This window comes from Bombina bombina, chromosome 7 (genome assembly GCF_027579735.1).
Source record: "Bombina bombina isolate aBomBom1 chromosome 7, aBomBom1.pri, whole genome shotgun sequence".
Classification (NCBI taxonomy): Eukaryota; Metazoa; Chordata; class Amphibia; order Anura; family Bombinatoridae; genus Bombina; species Bombina bombina.
Window position 1 is genome coordinate 268,296,849 of NC_069505.1, and position 21,061 is coordinate 268,317,909.

A 21,061-nucleotide genomic window follows, 5' to 3' on the forward strand; every position below is an offset into this window, starting at 1 on the left:
AGATCCCCAGTTTATTTGGATCATAAAAGTTGGATGATAGAGTATTTACTATATTTTTAAGAAACAGTCTTATTTAGATCGTATACCTGGATAATAGAGTATTTACTATATTTTTAGAAATAGTCTTGTGTCCTATGTTTTTTATATATATATGTATCTTATAGATATTATTATAAAAAATGATGCATAATTATAAAACATGATGCATAAGAAGAAAGAGGAGCAAGTGCTTTAAGATATATGTATTTTATTCCTATACAGATAGGGTACTTATCATAAAATAGAAACAATAAAATCTAACACATAGATGCCGGCATCTAGATTTAAAAAACAGTTTCAGTTTGAAATTTGTACTTGTTTTATTCTTGTTTTATTCTATCAGTATTACTGCTAATTTGGGACTATACCCGTGGTTTTATCGAAGCAGCTCTGATTGGCAACACCTGATGAACAACAATAGGTTTCTATTCCTTGACACACATGTATCGTATATTTTGTTGGTTACAATTACAATTTTTCAGTGCAGATCTAGTTTTACAATATATAAGCTAGGTTAATGTGAATACCACTTATTTTTGCTTAGACAGCGATATTCCAGGTCTATGGTGGTTATTTACAGCAGTAAATGGTAGAAAGTGGATTTATCTGTCATATATACGTGTATACGTGTATAAGCAGATTGTCTCTTGTTATAAAAACCTTTTTACATTGTCCATATTCTGGATCTCCTCCGTTAAAGTTGTGACCGGCCGGTCCTTTGGTGAAGTAGTTCCGTATGTTTTCCCTTGTTTAGGTTAAAATCCGGGTTCTTCCGGTGTTTCCTGATCCAATTGTGGATTTTCTCCTTGTGTCTGTGTAGCCCTTAAGCCAGGTGATTGAGGCTGGAACGGTTACTGGATCCTTGGATAGGAATTGCACATATGGAGTCTGTCCCTGGAAAGTGGGATATGGCTCGATGTACCTATCCTAGCCAGCCCAAACACAAGAAAAGCCTCTCACCTGCTGGGTTCTGTATTTGGATCTCCTGTGACTGTCAGCAATCTCTACGCGTTTCAGCCTGGGGCCTTTATCAAGATGCTTGTGTGCTGTGCAGTCTGGATTTAAATATCGTCTCCATCTTCCTGATTGGATCTTTACTTGACCAATCCCTATTGTTTATTTGTTGTTCCTCCACCTGGAAGGTTGTCTCATATTCCTTAATGTTGTTAATATAAGATTATCTATCCTTTATACATCCTGACCTGTTGTTATTAAATTTCAAACTTATTAGTTCATCTGTGATTGCATATGAGTTGTTATTTATCGTGAAAAATAGAGATATAGATGAAAATACAAATACAAATAGAAATAAGAACACCATTCTCAAGCCTATGCTCCATTCTTCCTTAAATGTTTTTTTGAAATGTTTTTTGGGGGGGGGTTTTTTTCCTTGATCAACTTATATCATTTGTTTCTTTATATTCCTATGTTTTAGATAGAAATAGATATTGTGGTCTCAAACGTGTAGTTTTGTGCTCTCGCTTTGTTTTTCAAGAGATAATAATCCTAAGTAGTATATTATTTATCAAGTAATAGTTTATAAATTTTATATAGATAACTGCCTGTATTCCAGTCATATATAAACCCTTTTCTAACATAATTGTGAAATACGTTTCCTAAGTTTTAAAAGTGTGAGTTTTATTAGACCATTGTTTATCTATGTGTTTAACATCTTAATTCTATTGGTTTTCAGGGGAAAAGAAAAAGATTTTTTTTATTTTATTATACGAATAGGTTTGCTCCATGGTTTTGTGAAATTTTTTGTTGTGTTAGAGTTCCTTAAATATCTTAGTGAGGAGCGTGATAGATATTTTAAATACGTTCATTACTTTACCTATGTGTTTAACATGTGTCTATATATTGTTCGTGCTAGAAAAAGATTTTTTGTGTGTGTGTTTTAAGTGTTTATTTGTGAACTTTTATAGAAGTGTAATTTCTGAATTTAATCCAAATGGGTGTAATGTTTTGAAATTGAAAATACATTCTGCTTCCTTTTTGAGGAGGAGTGTATTCATATTCCCCCCCCCTTATTCCCAGATGTAATTTTTTGATACCCCAGTATTTGAAGTCTTTTAAATTACTGGAGTGTTTTTCTTTAAAATGTGAGTACAGTATTGTGTCTGTCGCTTTGTGTTCTATTTTTAGAATATGTTCTCGTATCCTATCTTTTACAGTTCTACTTGTTTGACCAAAATATAGTAGATTACATGTACATTTTATGCAGTAGATGACATTCCTGTCTGTACATCTTATTAGTTGATTTATTTTTAGACAGAAATTTGAATTGGATGATCTTATTTCCTTTCTTTTTTCACTGTATTTACAAGATTTACAGGATATACAGGGGAAGAAACCTTTTAGTTTATTTCCATTTAGGTCTCCATCAACAATGTTGTTTCTTTCTCTATACTCACTCGGTGATAATATCATTTTAAGGTTTTTGGCCCTTTTAAAAATTATGTCTGGTTGCTTTCTTACCCTTTTTCCTAGGATTTGATCTTGTTTTATTAGATGCCAATTCCTTTTCAGAATTTTTCTTATTTCAAAGTGTTGGCTACTGTATTCGGTTATGAATGGTATAAAGAAATCATCGATTTCTCTTTCTTCTTTATTTTTCTTTATTAATAGAGACTCTCTATCTACTGTTGCCACTTCCTGTCTTATTTTTTCTACAGTGTCTTTATTATACCCCTTCTCTATGAATCTAGATGTAAGTATATTAGATTGAGATTGGTAACTTTCGAGTGTGGAGCAGTTTTTCCTTACTCGTAGATACTGTCCTTTTGGGATATTAGATTTCCACTGTTTGAGGTGGCAACTTTCTGCATGTATATAGTTGTTTGCATCTATAGTTTTAAAATAGTTTTTGGTATTGATTTGGAGGTTGTTAATTTAGATTTCAATATCTAAAAAGTGTATTTTCCATCTACTATATTCATGCGTAAATGTGATACCAAGACTATTGGTATTGAGGTCTATAATAAATGTGTCTAATAATTCTGTGTCTCCTTGCCAGATGATGAATATATCGTCAATATATCTGCAGTAGAGCACAAGGTTCGCCCCCCATGGGCCATTATGTATATGTTCATCTTCAAATTGTCCCATGAATAAGTTTGCGTAACTGGGGGCGAACCTTGTGCCCATTGCCGTTCCCTTAGTCTGTAAATATACCTCATTATTAAAATAAAAACTATTATTTTGTAAGATGAAGTTTATGCATTCCATAATAAATCTGTTCTGGTGTTCAGGTAGTTCCTCATCTTTATCTAAGGTTTTTTTCACAGCTTTTTGTCCTAGTTCATGTGATATATTAGTGTACAAGGAATTCACATCACATGTCACTAGTGTGTAATTTTCTTTCCATGTTATTTCTCTAAACTTGTTAATAAAGTGTGTGGAGTCTCTAAGGTATGCTGGTAATTTAGTAACATACTTCTGTAAGTAGAAGTCCACATATTGTGACAAATTTGATGTTAAGCTGTTTATCCCAGAAATGATGGGACGTCCTGGAGGTTTCTCTAAATTTTTATGCACTTTTGGCAGAAAGTAAAATGTAGGTGTTTTAGGGTGGTCTATGGAGAGGAATTCTGATTCTGAATCGTTTATAATTCCTTCATCTTTTGCTTTTTTAAGTATGTTACTTAATTTATCTTTTTGTATTTTAATGGGATTATGTTTTAGTTTCTCATATGTGAATTTGTCTTGCAATATTCTATTTGATTCCTCTACATAGTATGTCCTATCCATAATGACCAGCCCCCCACCTTTGTCGGCCGGTTTGATTATGATCTCTTTGTTATTCTGAAGTTCTTTTAGTGTTTGAATTTCTTTCCTATTCATATTTCTCCTAATTGGTTTGGATTGATCTAGGGCCTCTAATTCTTTTTTTATGTTCTGTTCAAATAATTTAATATGCTCACTTTTGTCCTGGGTTGGATAAAAAGACGATTTCGCTCGTAGATTAGTGTGTTTGTATTGACTATTCTCGTTTTTATTCCTGTCTTGTATCGGATTTTTTAAAAAATACCTTTTTAATGTGAGTTTGCGGATGTATTGGTTGATGTTAATGAGGGTCTCAAATTTGTTGAGTTTGCATGATGGAGCGAAGGATAGGCCCTTATTAAGTACTCTTTCTTGGTCTTTATTTAGTGGTGTTTTGCTTATGTTAAATATGCCAATTTTCTCTTTTTCATTGTTTGTGGTTATCTCCTCACTGTTTTGTTTTGGGGTTCCTCTCCCTCTTCTGCCTCTAACCTTCTTTTCCCTTGCTGTAATCTTTGGGGTTTTGCTTCCTCTATTAGGTTTCTTGATGTCCCCGCTCTGGCGGGGGTTTCTTCTAAAAAATGTACACTAGTGGGGGTTGTGTTTGCTTTTGTATTGTCTGATTTATTCTTATATTCTCTCCTTGGACTAGTTTCTTGTCTTAGTGGCATGAATCTATTATATGTCGGTATTCTCCAGTTGTCCTGTCTATTATATGAATCATCCCTTTTTGTGGGTCTAAAGTCTCTATCTCTATTCCAAGTGTTCTGATATGGTTCATTGTAATATCTCTCATGATGTTTATCTATGGGATCTTGGTGGTAGTGTTCACTCTCTCTATAGTGATAGTTTTGGTAAGGTTCTCTATGTCGGTGTTCTTGGTATTGGTCTCTATTCCTATTCCAATTCTGATACATTCTATTGTTGTCAAAATTCCTATGGGGTTTTTCCCAATGTGGTTTTTCCCAGTTTGAATTTTCCCAGTGTATATCTGGTTTATTATAAGTTTCATCTCTCCAATTCCTATAATTGTTTCTCCATCCTCTTCCATATGAGTTATTCTCATATTGTTGTACTGTATTGTGTGTCATATGTGAGTTTTTAAGTGAATTTTTCTTGTTTGTGTTATTAGTTTTCTTTTTACTGAATATGTGTATGGGTTCTTTCCTTGTATTTTCTATTTTTGTATCACCATTGGTGGTTGTGTCACTGATGTTCTCTTGTTCTTCCCATACTGGGTTATTTGTTTGTGTGGTATCCTCGTCATCTTTTTTATAATCTGCTGAGTCTCTATTAAATTTGGAGTTTTTCTGTGTTACAATATTTTCTTTTAATTCTGATATTCTTTTAATGATCTCACTTTGTATATTTTTGTCATCTTCCTTTATTTCCATGTTACCTAGTTTATCTTTAATTATTTCTATCTCCTCTTTAGTTGTGTCTAGTTGTAATTTCCTTGCTTTGACTATGATATTCATTAAGTTAATTGAGGCTGTTTCTAACACTTCAAACCATTCTTTGGACAATGTGTCAGGTAGTGCAAATGTGCAGTCCTTTTTAAGTCTGAGACCTCTCGGTACCATTTTTAAGTTAATGTAATTCTGTATATATTTTATTTCTAGTATATGTTTTATTTCTTTACACATTATGTCTTCTAGATCAGCATAAATGTTTTCTATGTTTGTGGTCTCTAATGTGTTGTACATTCTATTGTTTGTGTTTGTGTCTATATTCTGAAGTATTAAGTCTCTATGGCTAAAGATGTCCATATTTTATATTTGTATTTAACTATTCTTTAGTCACGTGTCCTTTTTATTTCTATCGAATTTTTATTATTTATATTTCCTTTAAAATATAGATGAATTTCTTTATTCAGTATTTTGAGTGTTGATAATTTTATAGTTTTTTTAAATGTTAATAATTTCACAATTTGGAGTGTATAAATCAAGTTTGGTAAGAAATGAGTGGATCTTTGTATAAGAGGTTATTGTAGTACTATAGAGGGTTAGAGTTAATACAAAGATTCTACACTCAGACTCTTAGCTAGTCCCAAATGGTGATGTAACCTCAAAAACACTATCACCGAGTTTAGAAAAGGGGAAAGAGTGATTGGGATAGCGCTGTGCAGCTGCGAGTCTTATAGAGTGAAAATAAATAAATGTTGGTTTGGATCTATTTATATCTGCATATGAGGGTGTCCCCGTTTTGGTTGTCCAACTTTGCGATTTTTATTTTGGTATGTAAAGATCCCCAGTTTATTTGGATCATAAAAGTTGGATGATAGAGTATTTACTATATTTTTAAGAAACAGTCTTATTTAGATCGTATACCTGGATAATAGAGTATTTACTATATTTTTAGAAATAGTCTTGTGTCCTATGTTTTTTATATATATATGTATCTTATAGATATTATTATAAAAAATGATGCATAATTATAAAAAATGATACATAAGAAGAAAGAGGAGCAAGTGCTTTAAGATATATGTATTTTATTCCTATACAGATAGGGTACTTATCATAAAATAGTAAACAATAAAATCTAACACATAGATGCCGGCATCTAGATTTAAAAAACAGTTTCAGTTTGAAATTTGTACTTGTTTTATTCTTGTTTTATTCTATCAGTATTACTGCTAATTTGGGACTATACCCGTGGTTTTATCAAAGCAGCTCTGATTGGCAACACCTGATGAACAACAATAGGTTTCTATTCCTTGACACACATGTATCGTATATTTTGTTGGTTACAATTACAATTTTTCAGTGCAGATCTAGTTTTACAATATATAAGCTAGGTTAATGTGAATACCACTTATTTTTGCTTAGACAGCGATATTCCAGGTCTATGGTGGTTATTTACAGCAGTAAATGGTAGAAAGTGGATTTATCTGTCATATATACGTGTATACGTGTATAAGCAGATTGTCTCTTGTTATAAAAACCTTTTTACATTGTCCATATTCTGGATCTCCTCCGTTAAAGTTGTGACCGGCCGGTCCTTTGGTGAAGTAGTTCCGTATGTTTTCCCTTGTTTAGGTTAAAATCCGGGTTCTTCCGGTGTTTCCTGATCCAATTGTGGATTTTCTCCTTGTGTCTGTGTAGCCCTTAAGCCAGGTGATTGAGGCTGGAACGGTTACTGGATCCTTGGATAGGAATTGCACATATGGAGTCTGTCCCTGGAAAGTGGGATATGGCTCGATGTACCTATCCTAGCCAGCCCGAACACAAGAAAAGCCTCTCACCTGCTGGGTTCTGTATTTGGATCTCCTGTGACTGTCAGCAATCTCTACGCGTTTCAGCCTGGGGCCTTTATCAAGATGCTTGTGTGCTGTGCAGTCTGGATTTAAATATCGTCTCCATCTTCCTGATTGGATCTTTACTTGACCAATCCCTATTGTTTATTTGTTGTTCCTCCACCTGGAAGGTTGTCTCATATTCCTTAATGTTGTTAATATAAGATTATCTATCCTTTATACATCCTGACCTGTTGTTATTAAATTTCAAACTTATTAGTTCATCTGTGATTGCATATGAGTTGTTATTTATCGTGAAAAATAGAGATATAGATGAAAATACAAATACAAATAGAAATAAGAACACCATTCTCAAGCCTATGCTCCATTCTTCCTTAAATGTTTTTTTGAAATGTTTTTTTGGGGGTTTTTTTTTTCCTTGATCAACTTATATCATTTGTTTCTTTATATTCCTATGTTTTAGATAGAAATAGATATTGTGGTCTCAAACGTGTAGTTTTGTGCTCTCGCTTTGTTTTTCAAGAGATAATAATCCTAAGTAGTATATTATTTATCAAGTAATAGTTTATAAATTTTATATAGATAACTGCCTGTATTCCAGTCATATATAAACCCTTTTCTAACATAATTGTGAAATACGTTTCCTAAGTTTTAAAAGTGTGAGTTTTATTAGACCATTGTTTATCTATGTGTTTAACATCTTAATTCTATTGGTTTTCAGGGGAAAAGAAAAAAAAAATTTATTTTATTATACGAATAGGTTTGCTCCATGGTTTTGTGAAATTTTTTGTTGTGTTAGAGTTCCTTAAATATCTTAGTGAGGAGCGTGATAGATATTTTAAATACGTTCATTACTTTACCTATGTGTTTAACATGTGTCTATATATTGTTCGTGCTAGAAAAAGATTTTTTGTGTGTGTGTTTTAAGTGTTTATTCGTGAACTTTTATAGAAGTGTAATTTTAGGCTCCTATAATATCTTTCTTGCCAGTGAGTATAATGTGGTGAAAGGTTATATATACAATGCAGTCTGTATTTTTTATTATCACAGTTATATTAATGTATTTAGATCCATTTCTGAATTTAATCCAAATGGGTGTAATGTTTTGAAATTGAAAATACATTCTGCTTCCTTTTTGAGGAGGAGTGTATTCATATTCCCCCCCCCCTTATTCCCAGATGTAATTTTTTGATACCCCAGTATTTGAAGTCTTTTAAATTACTGGAGTGTTTTTCTTTAAAATGTGAGTACAGTATTTTCATCTATATCTCTATTTTTCACGATAAATAACAACTCATATGCAATCACAGATGAACTAATAAGTTTGAAATTTAATAACAACAGGTCAGGATGTATAAAGGATAGATAATCTTATATTAACAACATTAAGGAATATGAGACAACCTTCCAGGTGGAGGAACAACAAATAAACAATAGGGATTGGTCAAGTAAAGATCCAATCAGGAAGATGGAGACGATATTTAAATCCAGACTGCACAGCACACAAGCATCTTGATAAAGGCCCCAGGCTGAAACGCGTAGAGATTGCTGACAGTCACAGGAGATCCAAATACAGAACCCAGCAGGTGAGAGGCTTTTCTTGTGTTCGGGCTGGCTAGGATAGGTACATCGAGCCATATCCCACTTTCCAGGGACAGACTCCATATGTGCAATTCCTATCCAAGGATCCAGTAACCGTTCCAGCCTCAATCACCTGGCTTAAGGGCTACACAGACACAAGGAGAAAATCCACAATTGGATCAGGAAACACCGGAAGAACCCGGATTTTAACCTAAACAAGGGAAAACATACAGAACTACTTCACCAAAGGACCGGCCGGTCACAACTTTAACGGAGGAGATCCAGAATATGGACAATGTAAAAAGGTTTTTATAACAAGAGACAATCTGCTTATACACGTATACACGTATATATGACAGATAAATCCACTTTCTACCATTTACTGCTGTAAATAACCACCATAGACCTGGAATATCGCTGTCTAAGCAAAAATAAGTGGTATTCACATTAACCTAGCTTATATATTGTAAAACTAGATCTGCACTGAAAAATTGTAATTGTAACCAACAAAATATACGATACATGTGTGTCAAGGAATAGAAACCTATTGTTGTTCATCAGGTGTTGCCAATCAGAGCTGCTTTGATAAAACCACGGGTATAGTCCCAAATTAGCAGTAATACTGATAGAATAAAACAAGAATAAAACAAGTACAAATTTCAAACTGAAACTGTTTTTTAAATCTAGATGCCGGCATCTATGTGTTAGATTTTATTGTTTACTATTTTATGATAAGTACCCTATCTGTATAGGAATAAAATACATATATCTTAAAGCACTTGCTCCTCTTTCTTCTTATGCATCATTTTTTATAATTATGCATCATTTTTTATAATAATATCTTTAAGATACATATATATATAAAAAACATAGGACACAAGACTATTTCTAAAAATATAGTAAATACTCTATTATCCAGGTATACGATCTAAATAAGACTGTTTCTTAAAAATATAGTAAATACTCTATCATCCAACTTTTATGATCCAAATAAACTGGGGATCTTTACATACCAAAATAAAAATCGCAAAGTTGGACAACCAAAACGGGGACACCCTCATATGCAGATATAAATAGATCAAAACCAACATTTATTTATTTTCACTCTATAAGACTCGCAGCTGCATAGCGCTATCCCAATCACTCTTTCCCCTTTTCTAAACTCGGTGATAGTGTTTTTGAGGTTACATCACCATTTGGGACTAGCTAAGAGTCTGAGTGTAGAATCTTTGTATTAACTCTAACCCTCTATAGTACTACAATAACCTCTTATACAAAGATCCACTCATTTCTTACCAAACTTGATTTATACACTCCAAATTGTGAAATTATTAACATTTAAAAAAACTATAAAATTATCAACACTCAAAATACTGAATAAAGAAATTCATCTATATTTTAAAGGAAATATAAATAATAAAAATTCGATAGAAATAAAAAGGACACGTGACTAAAGAATAGTTAAATACAAATATAAAATATGGACATCTTTAGCCATAGAGACTTAATACTTCAGAATATAGACACAAACACAAACAATAGAATGTACAACACATTAGAGACCACAAACATAGAAAACATTTATGCTGATCTAGAAGACATAATGTGTAAAGAAATAAAACATATACTAGAAATAAAATATATACAGAATTACATTAACTTAAAAATGGTACCGAGAGGTCTCAGACTTAAAAAGGACTGCACATTTGCACTACCTGACACATTGTCCAAAGAATGGTTTGAAGTGTTAGAAACAGCCTCAATTAACTTAATGAATATCATAGTCAAAGCAAGGAAATTACAACTAGACACAACTAAAGAGGAGATAGAAATAATTAAAGATAAACTAGGTAACATGGAAATAAAGGAAGATGACAAAAATATACAAAGTGAGATCATTAAAAGAATATCAGAATTAAAAGAAAATATTGTAACACAGAAAAACTCCAAATTTAATAGAGACTCAGCAGATTATAAAAAAGATGACGAGGATACCACACAAACAAATAACCCAGTATGGGAAGAACAAGAGAACATCAGTGACACAACCACCAATGGTGATACAAAAATAGAAAATACAAGGAAAGAACCCATACACATATTCAGTAAAAAGAAAACTAATAACACGAACAAGAAAAATTCACTTAAAAACTCACATATGACACACAATACAGTACAACAATATGAGAATAACTCATATGGAAGAGGATGGAGAAACAATTATAGGAATTGGAGAGATGAAACTTATAATAAACCAGATAGACACTGGGAAAATTCAAACTGGGAAAAACCACATTGGGAAAAACCCCATAGGAATTTTGACAACAATAGAACGTATCAGAATTGGAATAGGAATAGAGACCAATACCAAGAACACCGACATAGAGAACCTTACCAAAACTATCACTATAGAGAGAGCGAACACTACCACCAAGATCCCATAGATAAACATCATGAGAGATATTACAATGAACCATATAAGAACACTTGGAATAGAGATAGAGACTTTAGACCCACAAAAAGGGATGATTCATATAATAGACAGGACAACTGGAGAATACCGACATATAATAGATTCATGCCACTAAGACAAGAAACTAGTCCAAGGAGAGAATATAAGAATAAATCAGACAATACAAAAGCAAACACAACCCCCACTAGTGTACATTTTTTAGAAGAAACCCCCGCCAGAGCGGGGACATCAAGAAACCTAATAGAGGAAGCAAAACCCCAAAGATTACAGCAAGGGAAAAGAAGGTTAGAGGCAGAAGAGGGAGAGGAACCCCAAAACAAAACAGTGAGGAGATAACCACAAACAATGAAAAAGAGAAAATTGGCATATTTAACATAAGCAAAACACCACTAAATAAAGACCAAGAAAGAGTACTTAATAAGGGCCTATCCTTCGCTCCATCATGCAAACTCAACAAATTTGAGACCCTCATTAACATCAACCAATACATCCGCAAACTCACACTAAAAAGGTATTTTTTAAAAAATCCGATACAAGACAGGAATAAAAACGAGAATAGTCAATACAAACACACCAATCTACGAGCGAAATCGTCTTTTTATCCAACCCAGGACAAAAGTGAGCATATTAAATTATTTGAACAGAACATAAAAAAAGAATTAGAGGCCCTAGATCAATCCAAACCAATTAGGAGAAATATGAATAGGAAAGAAATTCAAACACTAAAAGAACTTCAGAATAACAAAGAGATCATAATCAAACCGGCCGACAAAGGTGGGGGGCTGGTCATTATGGATAGGACATACTATGTAGAGGAATCAAATAGAATATTGCAAGACAAATTCACATATGAGAAACTAAAACATAATCCCATTAAAATACAAAAAGATAAATTAAGTAACATACTTAAAAAAGCAAAAGATGAAGGAATTATAAACGATTCAGAATCAGAATTCCTCTCCATAGACCACCCTAAAACACCTACATTTTACTTTCTGCCAAAAGTGCATAAAAATTTAGAGAAACCTCCAGGACGTCCCATCATTTCTGGGATAAACAGCTTAACATCAAATTTGTCACAATATGTGGACTTCTACTTACAGAAGTATGTCACTAAATTACCAGCATACCTTAGAGACTCCACACACTTTATTAACAAGATTAGAGAAATAACATGGAAAGAAAATTACACACTAGTGACATGTGATGTGAATTCCTTGTACACTAATATATCACATGAACTAGGACAAAAAGCTGTGAAAAAAACCTTAGATAAAGATGAGGAACTACCTGAACACCAGAACAGATTTATTATGGAATGCATAAACTTCATCTTACAAAATAATAGTTTTTATTTTAATAATGAGGTATATTTACAGACTAAGGGAACGGCAATGGGCACAAGGTTCGCCCCCAGTTACGCAAACTTATTCATGGGACAATTTGAAGATGAACATATACATAATGGCCCATGGGGGGCGAACCTTGTGCTCTACTGCAGATATATTGACGATATATTCATCATCTGGCAAGGAGACACAGAATTATTAGACACATTTATTATAGACCTCAATACCAATAGTCTTGGTATCACATTTACGCATGAATATAGTAGATGGAAAATACACTTTTTAGATATTGAAATCTAAATTAACAACCTCCAAATCAATACCAAAAACTATTTTAAAACTATAGATGCAAACAACTATATACATGCAGAAAGTTGCCACCTCAAACAGTGGAAATCTAATATCCCAAAAGGACAGTATCTACGAGTAAGGAAAAACTGCTCCACACTCGAAAGTTACCAATCTCAATCTAATATACTTACATCTAGATTCATAGAGAAGGGGTATAATAAAGACACTGTAGAAAAAATAAGACAGGAAGTGGCAACAGTAGATAGAGAGTCTCTATTAATAAAGAAAAATAAAGAAGAAAGAGAAATCGATGATTTCTTTATACCATTCATAACCAAATACAGTAGCCAACACTTTGAAATAAGAAAAATTCTGAAAAGGAATTGGCATCTAATAAAACAAGATCAAATCCTAGGAAAAAGGGTAAGAAAGCAACCAGACATAATTTTTAAAAGGGCCAAAAACCTTAAAATGATATTATCAACGAGTGAGTATAGAGAAAGAAACAACATTGTTGATGGAGACCTAAATGGAAATAAACTAAAAGGTTTCTTCCCCTGTATATCCTGTAAATCTTGTAAATACAGTGAAAAAAGAAAGGAAATAAGATCATCCAATTCAAATTTCTGTCTAAAAATAAATCAACTAATAAGATGTACAGACAGGAATGTCATCTACTGCATAAAATGTACATGTAATCTACTATATTTTGGTCAAACAAGTAGAACTGTAAAAGATAGGATACGAGAACATATTCTAAAAATAGAACACGAAGCGACAGACACAATACTGTACTCACATTTTAAAGAAAAACACTCCAGTAATTTAAAAGACTTCAAATACTGGGGTATCAAAAAATTACATCTGGGAATAAGGGGGGGGAATATGAATACACTCCTCCTCAAAAAGGAAGCAGAATGTATTTTCAATTTCAAAACATTACACCCATTTGGATTAAATTCAGAAATGGATCTAAATACATTAATATAACTGTGATAATAAAAAATACAGACTGCATTGTATATATAACCTTTCACCACATTATACTCACTGGCAAGAAAGATATTATAGGAGCCTAAAATTACACTTCTATAAAAGTTCACGAATAAACACTTAAAACACACACACAAAAAATCTTTTTCTAGCACGAACAATATATAGACACATGTTAAACACATAGGTAAAGTAATGAACGTATTTAAAATATCTATCACGCTCCTCACTAAGATATTTAAGGAACTCTAACACAACAAAAAATTTCACAAAACCATGGAGCAAACCTATTCGTATAATAAAATAAAAAAAAAAATTTTCTTTTCCCCTGAAAACCAATAGAATTAAGATGTTAAACACATAGATAAACAATGGTCTAATAAAACTCACACTTTTAAAACTTAGGAAACGTATTTCACAATTATGTTAGAAAAGGGTTTATATATGACTGGAATACAGGCAGTTATCTATATAAAATTTATAAACTATTACTTGATAAATAATATACTACTTAGGATTATTATCTCTTGAAAAACAAAGCGAGAGCACAAAACTACACGTTTGAGACCACAATATCTATTTCTATCTAAAACATAGGAATATAAAGAAACAAATGATATAAGTTGATCAAGGAAAAAAAAAAACCCCAAAAAAACATTTCAAAAAAACATTTAAGGAAGAATGGAGCATAGGCTTGAGAATGGTGTTCTTATTTCTATTTGTATTTGTATTTTCATCTATATCTCTATTTTTCACGATAAATAACAACTCATATGCAATCACAGATGAACTAATAAGTTTGAAATTTAATAACAACAGGTCAGGATGTATAAAGGATAGATAATCTTATATTAACAACATTAAGGAATATGAGACAAACTTCCAGGTGGAGGAACAACAAATAAACAATAGGGATTGGTCAAGTAAAGATCCAATCAGGAAGATGGAGACGATATTTAAATCCAGACTGCACAGCACACAAGCATCTTGATAAAGGCCCCAGGCTGAAACGCGTAGAGATTGCTGACAGTCACAGGAGATCCAAATACAGAACCCAGCAGGTGAGAGGCTTTTCTTGTGTTCGGGCTGGCTAGGATAGGTACATCGAGCCATATCCCACTTTCCAGGGACAGACTCCATATGTGCAATTCCTATCCAAGGATCCAGTAACCGTTCCAGCCTCAATCACCTGGCTTAAGGGCTACACAGACACAAGGAGAAAATCCACAATTGGATCAGGAAACACCGGAAGAACCCGGATTTTAACCTAAACAAGGGAAAACATACGGAACTACTTCACCAAAGGACCGGCCGGTCACAACTTTAACGGAGGAGATCCAGAATATGGACAATGTAAAAAGGTTTTTATAACAAGAGACAATCTGCTTATACACGTATACACGTATATATGACAGATAAATCCACTTTCTACCATTTACTGCTGTAAATAACCACCATAGACCTGGAATATCGCTGTCTAAGCAAAAATAAGTGGTATTCACATTAACCTAGCTTATATATTGTAAAACTAGATCTGCACTGAAAAATTGTAATTGTAACCAACAAAATATACGATACATGTGTGTCAAGGAATAGAAACCTATTGTTGTTCATCAGGTGTTGCCAATCAGAGCTGCTTTGATAAAACCACGGGTATAGTCCCAAATTAGCAGTAATACTGATAGAATAAAACAAGAATAAAACAAGTACAAATTTCAAACTGAAACTGTTTTTTAAATCTAGATGCCGGCATCTATGTGTTAGATTTTATTGTTTACTATTTTATGATAAGTACCCTATCTGTATAGGAATAAAATACATATATCTTAAAGCACTTGCTCCTCTTTCTTCTTATGCATCATTTTTTATAATTATGCATCATTTTTTATAATAATATCTATAAGATACATATATATATAAAAAACATAGGACACAAGACTATTTCTAAAAATATAGTAAATACTCTATTATCCAGGTATACGATCTAAATAAGACTGTTTCTTAAAAATATAGTAAATACTCTATCATCCAACTTTTATGATCCAAATAAACTGGGGATCTTTACATACCAAAATAAAAATCGCAAAGTTGGACAACCAAAACGGGGACACCCTCATATGCAGATATAAATAGATCCAAACCAACATTTATTTATTTTCACTCTATAAGACTCGCAGCTGCATAGCGCTATCCCAATCACTCTTTCCCCTTTTCTAAACTCGGTGATAGTGTTTTTGAGGTTACATCACCATTTGGGACTAGCTAAGAGTCTGAGTGTAGAATCTTTGTATTAACTCTAACCCTCTATAGTACATTCTAATCCTTGGCAGGCAGATAACATGCAGAGTTATCACAAACCGTGCAAAATAATTGTTTTCTACTCCTAGTAATATATAGGGTAGCCATGACTGTGTACCAATAAAATTGAGTGGTCAGGCAGAGATGCTGCCCCCAGAAGACCGGGTGGGAGCTGTGTGATAGGAAACAGTACTCAGATTTGAACCATCCACCCACCATCAACCATTTAAGGCAAGGTTTTACTGTAACCGCTGCACGTCTACTTTTTACAGAGCACAATCCACATCATAATAAATTTGACAGTGCACCGATAGGCTTATTTTCTGGCAATCGATTGCGATGTCACCTGTTTCTACTTACCAACAGCCAGCCACAAACAATAGAGCCTAAGGGGCATATGTATCAAGCTCCGAATGGAGCAGGCGGACAGACATCGCCACAATTCAACCCGATCGAGTACGATCGGGTTGATTGACACCTCCCTGCTGGCGGCCTATTGGCTGCGAGTCTGCAGGGGGCGGCGTTGCACCAGCAGCTCTTGTGAGCTGCTGGTGCAATGCTGAATACGGTGAGCGTATTGCTCACCGTATTCAGCAATGTCTGTCGGGCCTGATCCGCACTGTCGGATCATGTCCGACAGACATTGATAACGAGAGGCCTAAGTCAAGCCCCCCCTAAAAGGCGCAAGTATTTTCTAAAAAGAGTAGAGCTGATTGCAGGGGGTATTTCCAATGAACTGTGGAGCGATACTTAATACAAACCAGAAGGAGTAAAAACAAACACACACACATACCAAAAGAAAGCACACATATAAATATTTTCAACAAGGTCATCCATGTTTCTAGGCCCCTTCCAGCCCCATGGGCTCCGGTACATTTGCGCCGGCAGTAGTTCTGCCCATGATACCAAGAAAACAAAGTAAATTAGACAATAAAAGTAAACTAGAAATTTTCAAAAAATGCGAGCTCTATCTGAATCATGAAAATCTCATTTTTACTTTACTGCTCCGTTAAGTAAAGTAGCATCGCTGTATAGAACAGACTTCAGCCCAATAGGTGTAAATCATAAAGTCTATATTGCCCCTACAACAAAGAATACCAAGAGAATGAAGCAAATGTGATAACACAGGTAAATTGGAAAGTTGTTAAAATTGCATGCTCTTTCTAAATCATGAAAAAAAAATGGATTTCAGGTACCTTTAAAGTAAGCTCCAGGCGAGAAATGTTCTGTTAAGAGCTAGCTGGAAACATCTGGTGAGGCAATGACAAGAGACAAATGTGTGTAATCACCAATTACAAGGTAGCTCCCAGTAGTGTAGGATATGTACATATTGTTCAACAAAGAATACCAAGAGAAGAAAGTACATATGTAAATATAAGTTGATTTAAAAGAAATGCTCTAGCCCAGTGTTTCCCAAACCCAGTGATCAGGACCCTTAACAGGCCAGATATTCATTATGGCGCCCATTTATCAAGCTCTGGATGGAGCTTGAAGGCCCGTGTTTCTGGCCAGAAACAGCAGTTATGAAGCAGCGGTCTAAAGACCGCTGCTTCATAACCCGGTCCACCTGCTCCGATTGGCTGCAAATCTGAAGGGGGCGGAGTTGCACAAGTAGCTCACAAGAGCTGCTGGTGCAATGCTGAATTCAGAGAGTGTATTGCTCTCCGCATTCAGCGAGGTCTGGCGGACCTGATCCGCACTGTCGGATCAGGTCCGCCAGACCTTTGATAAATATCCCCAATATCTTAACTAGGGCACAGAAAAATAATCAGCTGATTGATGAGAGCAGGTTAGTAATCATGGTTACTGATCAGCTGATTATTTCACCTGTGCTCTAGTTAAGATATAATTAATATCTGGCTGTTAAGGGTCCTGAGGACTGGAGTTGGAAAACACTGCGATCCGAATCATGTAAGTTTAACTTTGCTTTCCTATCCCATTAGTAACTACATTGTCAGATTGAGTTGAATTGTTAAATAAGAAAAACAATGGACATTTTACTGTCTTTTCTCTCCATTAATTTGTTCCCAAGTATAAATGTTACCGTCTAGAGTGTATCAAATTGTTTAAAAATAGAACGTTACCATTATTTTTTCATCTGCAATGGCTTATTTTGCCTGTTGCAGCCACCACCTATACTGAAAATTTCACTAATGCAGTGTTGACTATAGAAAGGCTATGTAAACAAGAACAAGCTGCAGTAATTATCCTTCAGATGGGGTTGGGGGAGATAAAGATAACAATTGAAAATTAGCATTTAGTACCTAAGTACTGGCATTTGTGTATTCTTAAAGAGATAGGATATGGGTGTTTTGTGTGTGTATGTGTATATATACAAAACTTGCCAATGGACTGTACTCTAAAACTGGACCAGGTATACATCCTATGACTCTGAAGAATGTACAGTCCTGTGACCCAGGCAGTTAACCCCAGACAAAACATTACAAAACAAATTAATCAATACAACTCACAGAGAATGTCTGGCACTCTCTTGCAAGCACACAGCAAAGAGTAAAAGCAAAAATGAAAAGAGTAAGTTACAGCACCTTGCCAAATGGTTCAAGCCCAGGACCACTTCAAGGTCTCTTCCCTCCTGAGTCCCTATCTACAGTCATACAAGGCATGATTTCAATCAAACAAACTGAGAATTACACAAGGGTACACAGGCCCTATGTATCTAGGGAAATCACATAATGCATGTGCACCCTTGTGTAGTTGTCAGTTTATTTTTTTTTATTGAAATCATGCATTGTATGGCTTTAGCTAGGGACCAAGGAGGAAAGAAACCTTGGCATGGTCCTGGTCTTGAACTAATTGGCCAGATGCTTTAACTAACTCTAACTCCATTTTTGCTTTTACACACACAGAGACACATAAAGTATATGTAAGATAAAGAGATATGTTGTTCCTGCAAGTTCAGCTAATTTAAACAGGTTGTGGTTAAAATCAGCAAAAAAAAAGTTATTTCATATACAAATCAATAAGCTTATTATCAGCTTAGATAAAATCTTTGAAGCAGTAGCACAAAATTCTTATACACCTCTACACAAGCAAAATAAATCCAAGTGCCAACCTGATAAGATGGCTACATTTAGCATAATACCTGGATTTTGGAGTTCTGAGGCAGATAACAGCTTTTATCAACATCAGCAAAGTCCTAAAAAGTGGTCGGTTGAAAAGTAACAGTTGTTGTAATCTATAAGTACTTAAATCAACATGCTAAAAGGTTCATAGGTGTCTGCCAATGTTTTTTTAGGGAGGGGGATTATCATTTTTAGACCATAATTATTTGAAGAGACAACCATTCACAATATATATTTGCAGTTGAATTGCTACAAAACATGTGCCTAGCAACTAAAGTAATTATTGACATATTTCATTTACCCTGTTATATCTGTAGGTCATGTGATCCATCATTTTAAAAAGACCTTCTGGTAGCCAGTAAGATACAGAGCAGTGCTTGAGCAGTGTCACGTACGCCCTTCTGGCACTATGTTTGTAATGGATAGGGCGGGGCATAAAAGGAATTAAAAATGTAACTGCAGCTGGACTTAAAAGAAACCAGTTTTTACACAGATTTTTTACAGGATAGTCTGGAAATTTGTATAAATATATATGCGTATATGTATGTATATATACAATATAGCCCTTTAGCAACTTCTCATATACATATACCTTTGATCCATTATAAAACTTTTTTAAAAAATATTTATATGACTAATTTTTATCAGAGTGTTTATATGAGTGTAACTGTAATTTTCAAAGTATTTATGTTGTGTTTAGAGCAACTTTTTTAACGCACTACCCTTTACGCAAAGGTTTACAGTCATGCTAACCAAACGAGCATAAAATGTGATTGTTTACTTTTAACTTGTAATAAAAGCGCTACACATGTCCTTAATATAATGAATAGTCAAAGATGGTAACCACACTATAACTGGTTAACTATAGATGTTTCATCACTTTACGCTTGCATTCCCCACAAGTTGGCAATACAGGCAATGGAATACCATTTACATTTGAAAAGCAACTTTTGGTATAGAGGTTTATTTTAACTCATAATTTCCTTCTCTTTGATTCCACTTATTACCTCCAAATATGAAGAACAGCAATGGGGGCAAAATGTGCCCCCTCATATGCTAACATATACTTGGGTGGTTTGACATTTTTTAAATTTTTGATGAGAATAATCCCTTTAGTGAACAGATTGAACTTTATGCTAGGTACATAGATGACCTACTACATATGTGGAATGGTAATAAGGATCAGGCAGATAACATTTTATCATACATTAATCTAAATGACCTCATTTGGAAATTGACCTATCAAATTCAATCTGTACAAATACAATATTTGGACATCCTCTTGATTGGCAAAGGCAACAAAGTACTAGTAGAACTGTATTGGAAGAACATAGCTGGTAATACCCTATTGAGAGCAAATTTGTGTCATCCAGGGCATTTTAAGAGGGGGATTCCAAAAGGTCAGCTAATTAGAATAAAAAGAATATGTAGTACTATACATAGTTATGATAAACATTCCTTGGATCTGGTTGGTAGACTATCTACATAAATAGCAACATCTAGAGGACCCTTATGCAAATGAGATCTGAGATAAGACAACTGGACAGACAGAAGCTGTTAAAACAAACTAAATCAAGAACCAAACAATCTATAAACCCCCAGAAAATATGCAGAGCAATGACATACCTGAAAACAAGAGAAATCTCATTGTATCCTTCCTGGTAAAATATTTTAGAAATACATAATAACTAGATACAGTAATCAGTATGGTGAGATTTGGAAAATTGTACTGCTAAATCTTGGTATCCTGAAACTTGATGCAGGACTAAAAGACATTTTGAAGGAAGGCATTGATTTTGTGTCAAAAAAAGGCAACAGAAAGTTTCAGTAGAATTTTTAAATATGTTTATTTCAAAAATACAAAGCAGGGAAACCTGGTTGTTTAGTAAAGGCTTCTTCAAATGTTGAAGGAAACTGTGAAATGTATGCTCAC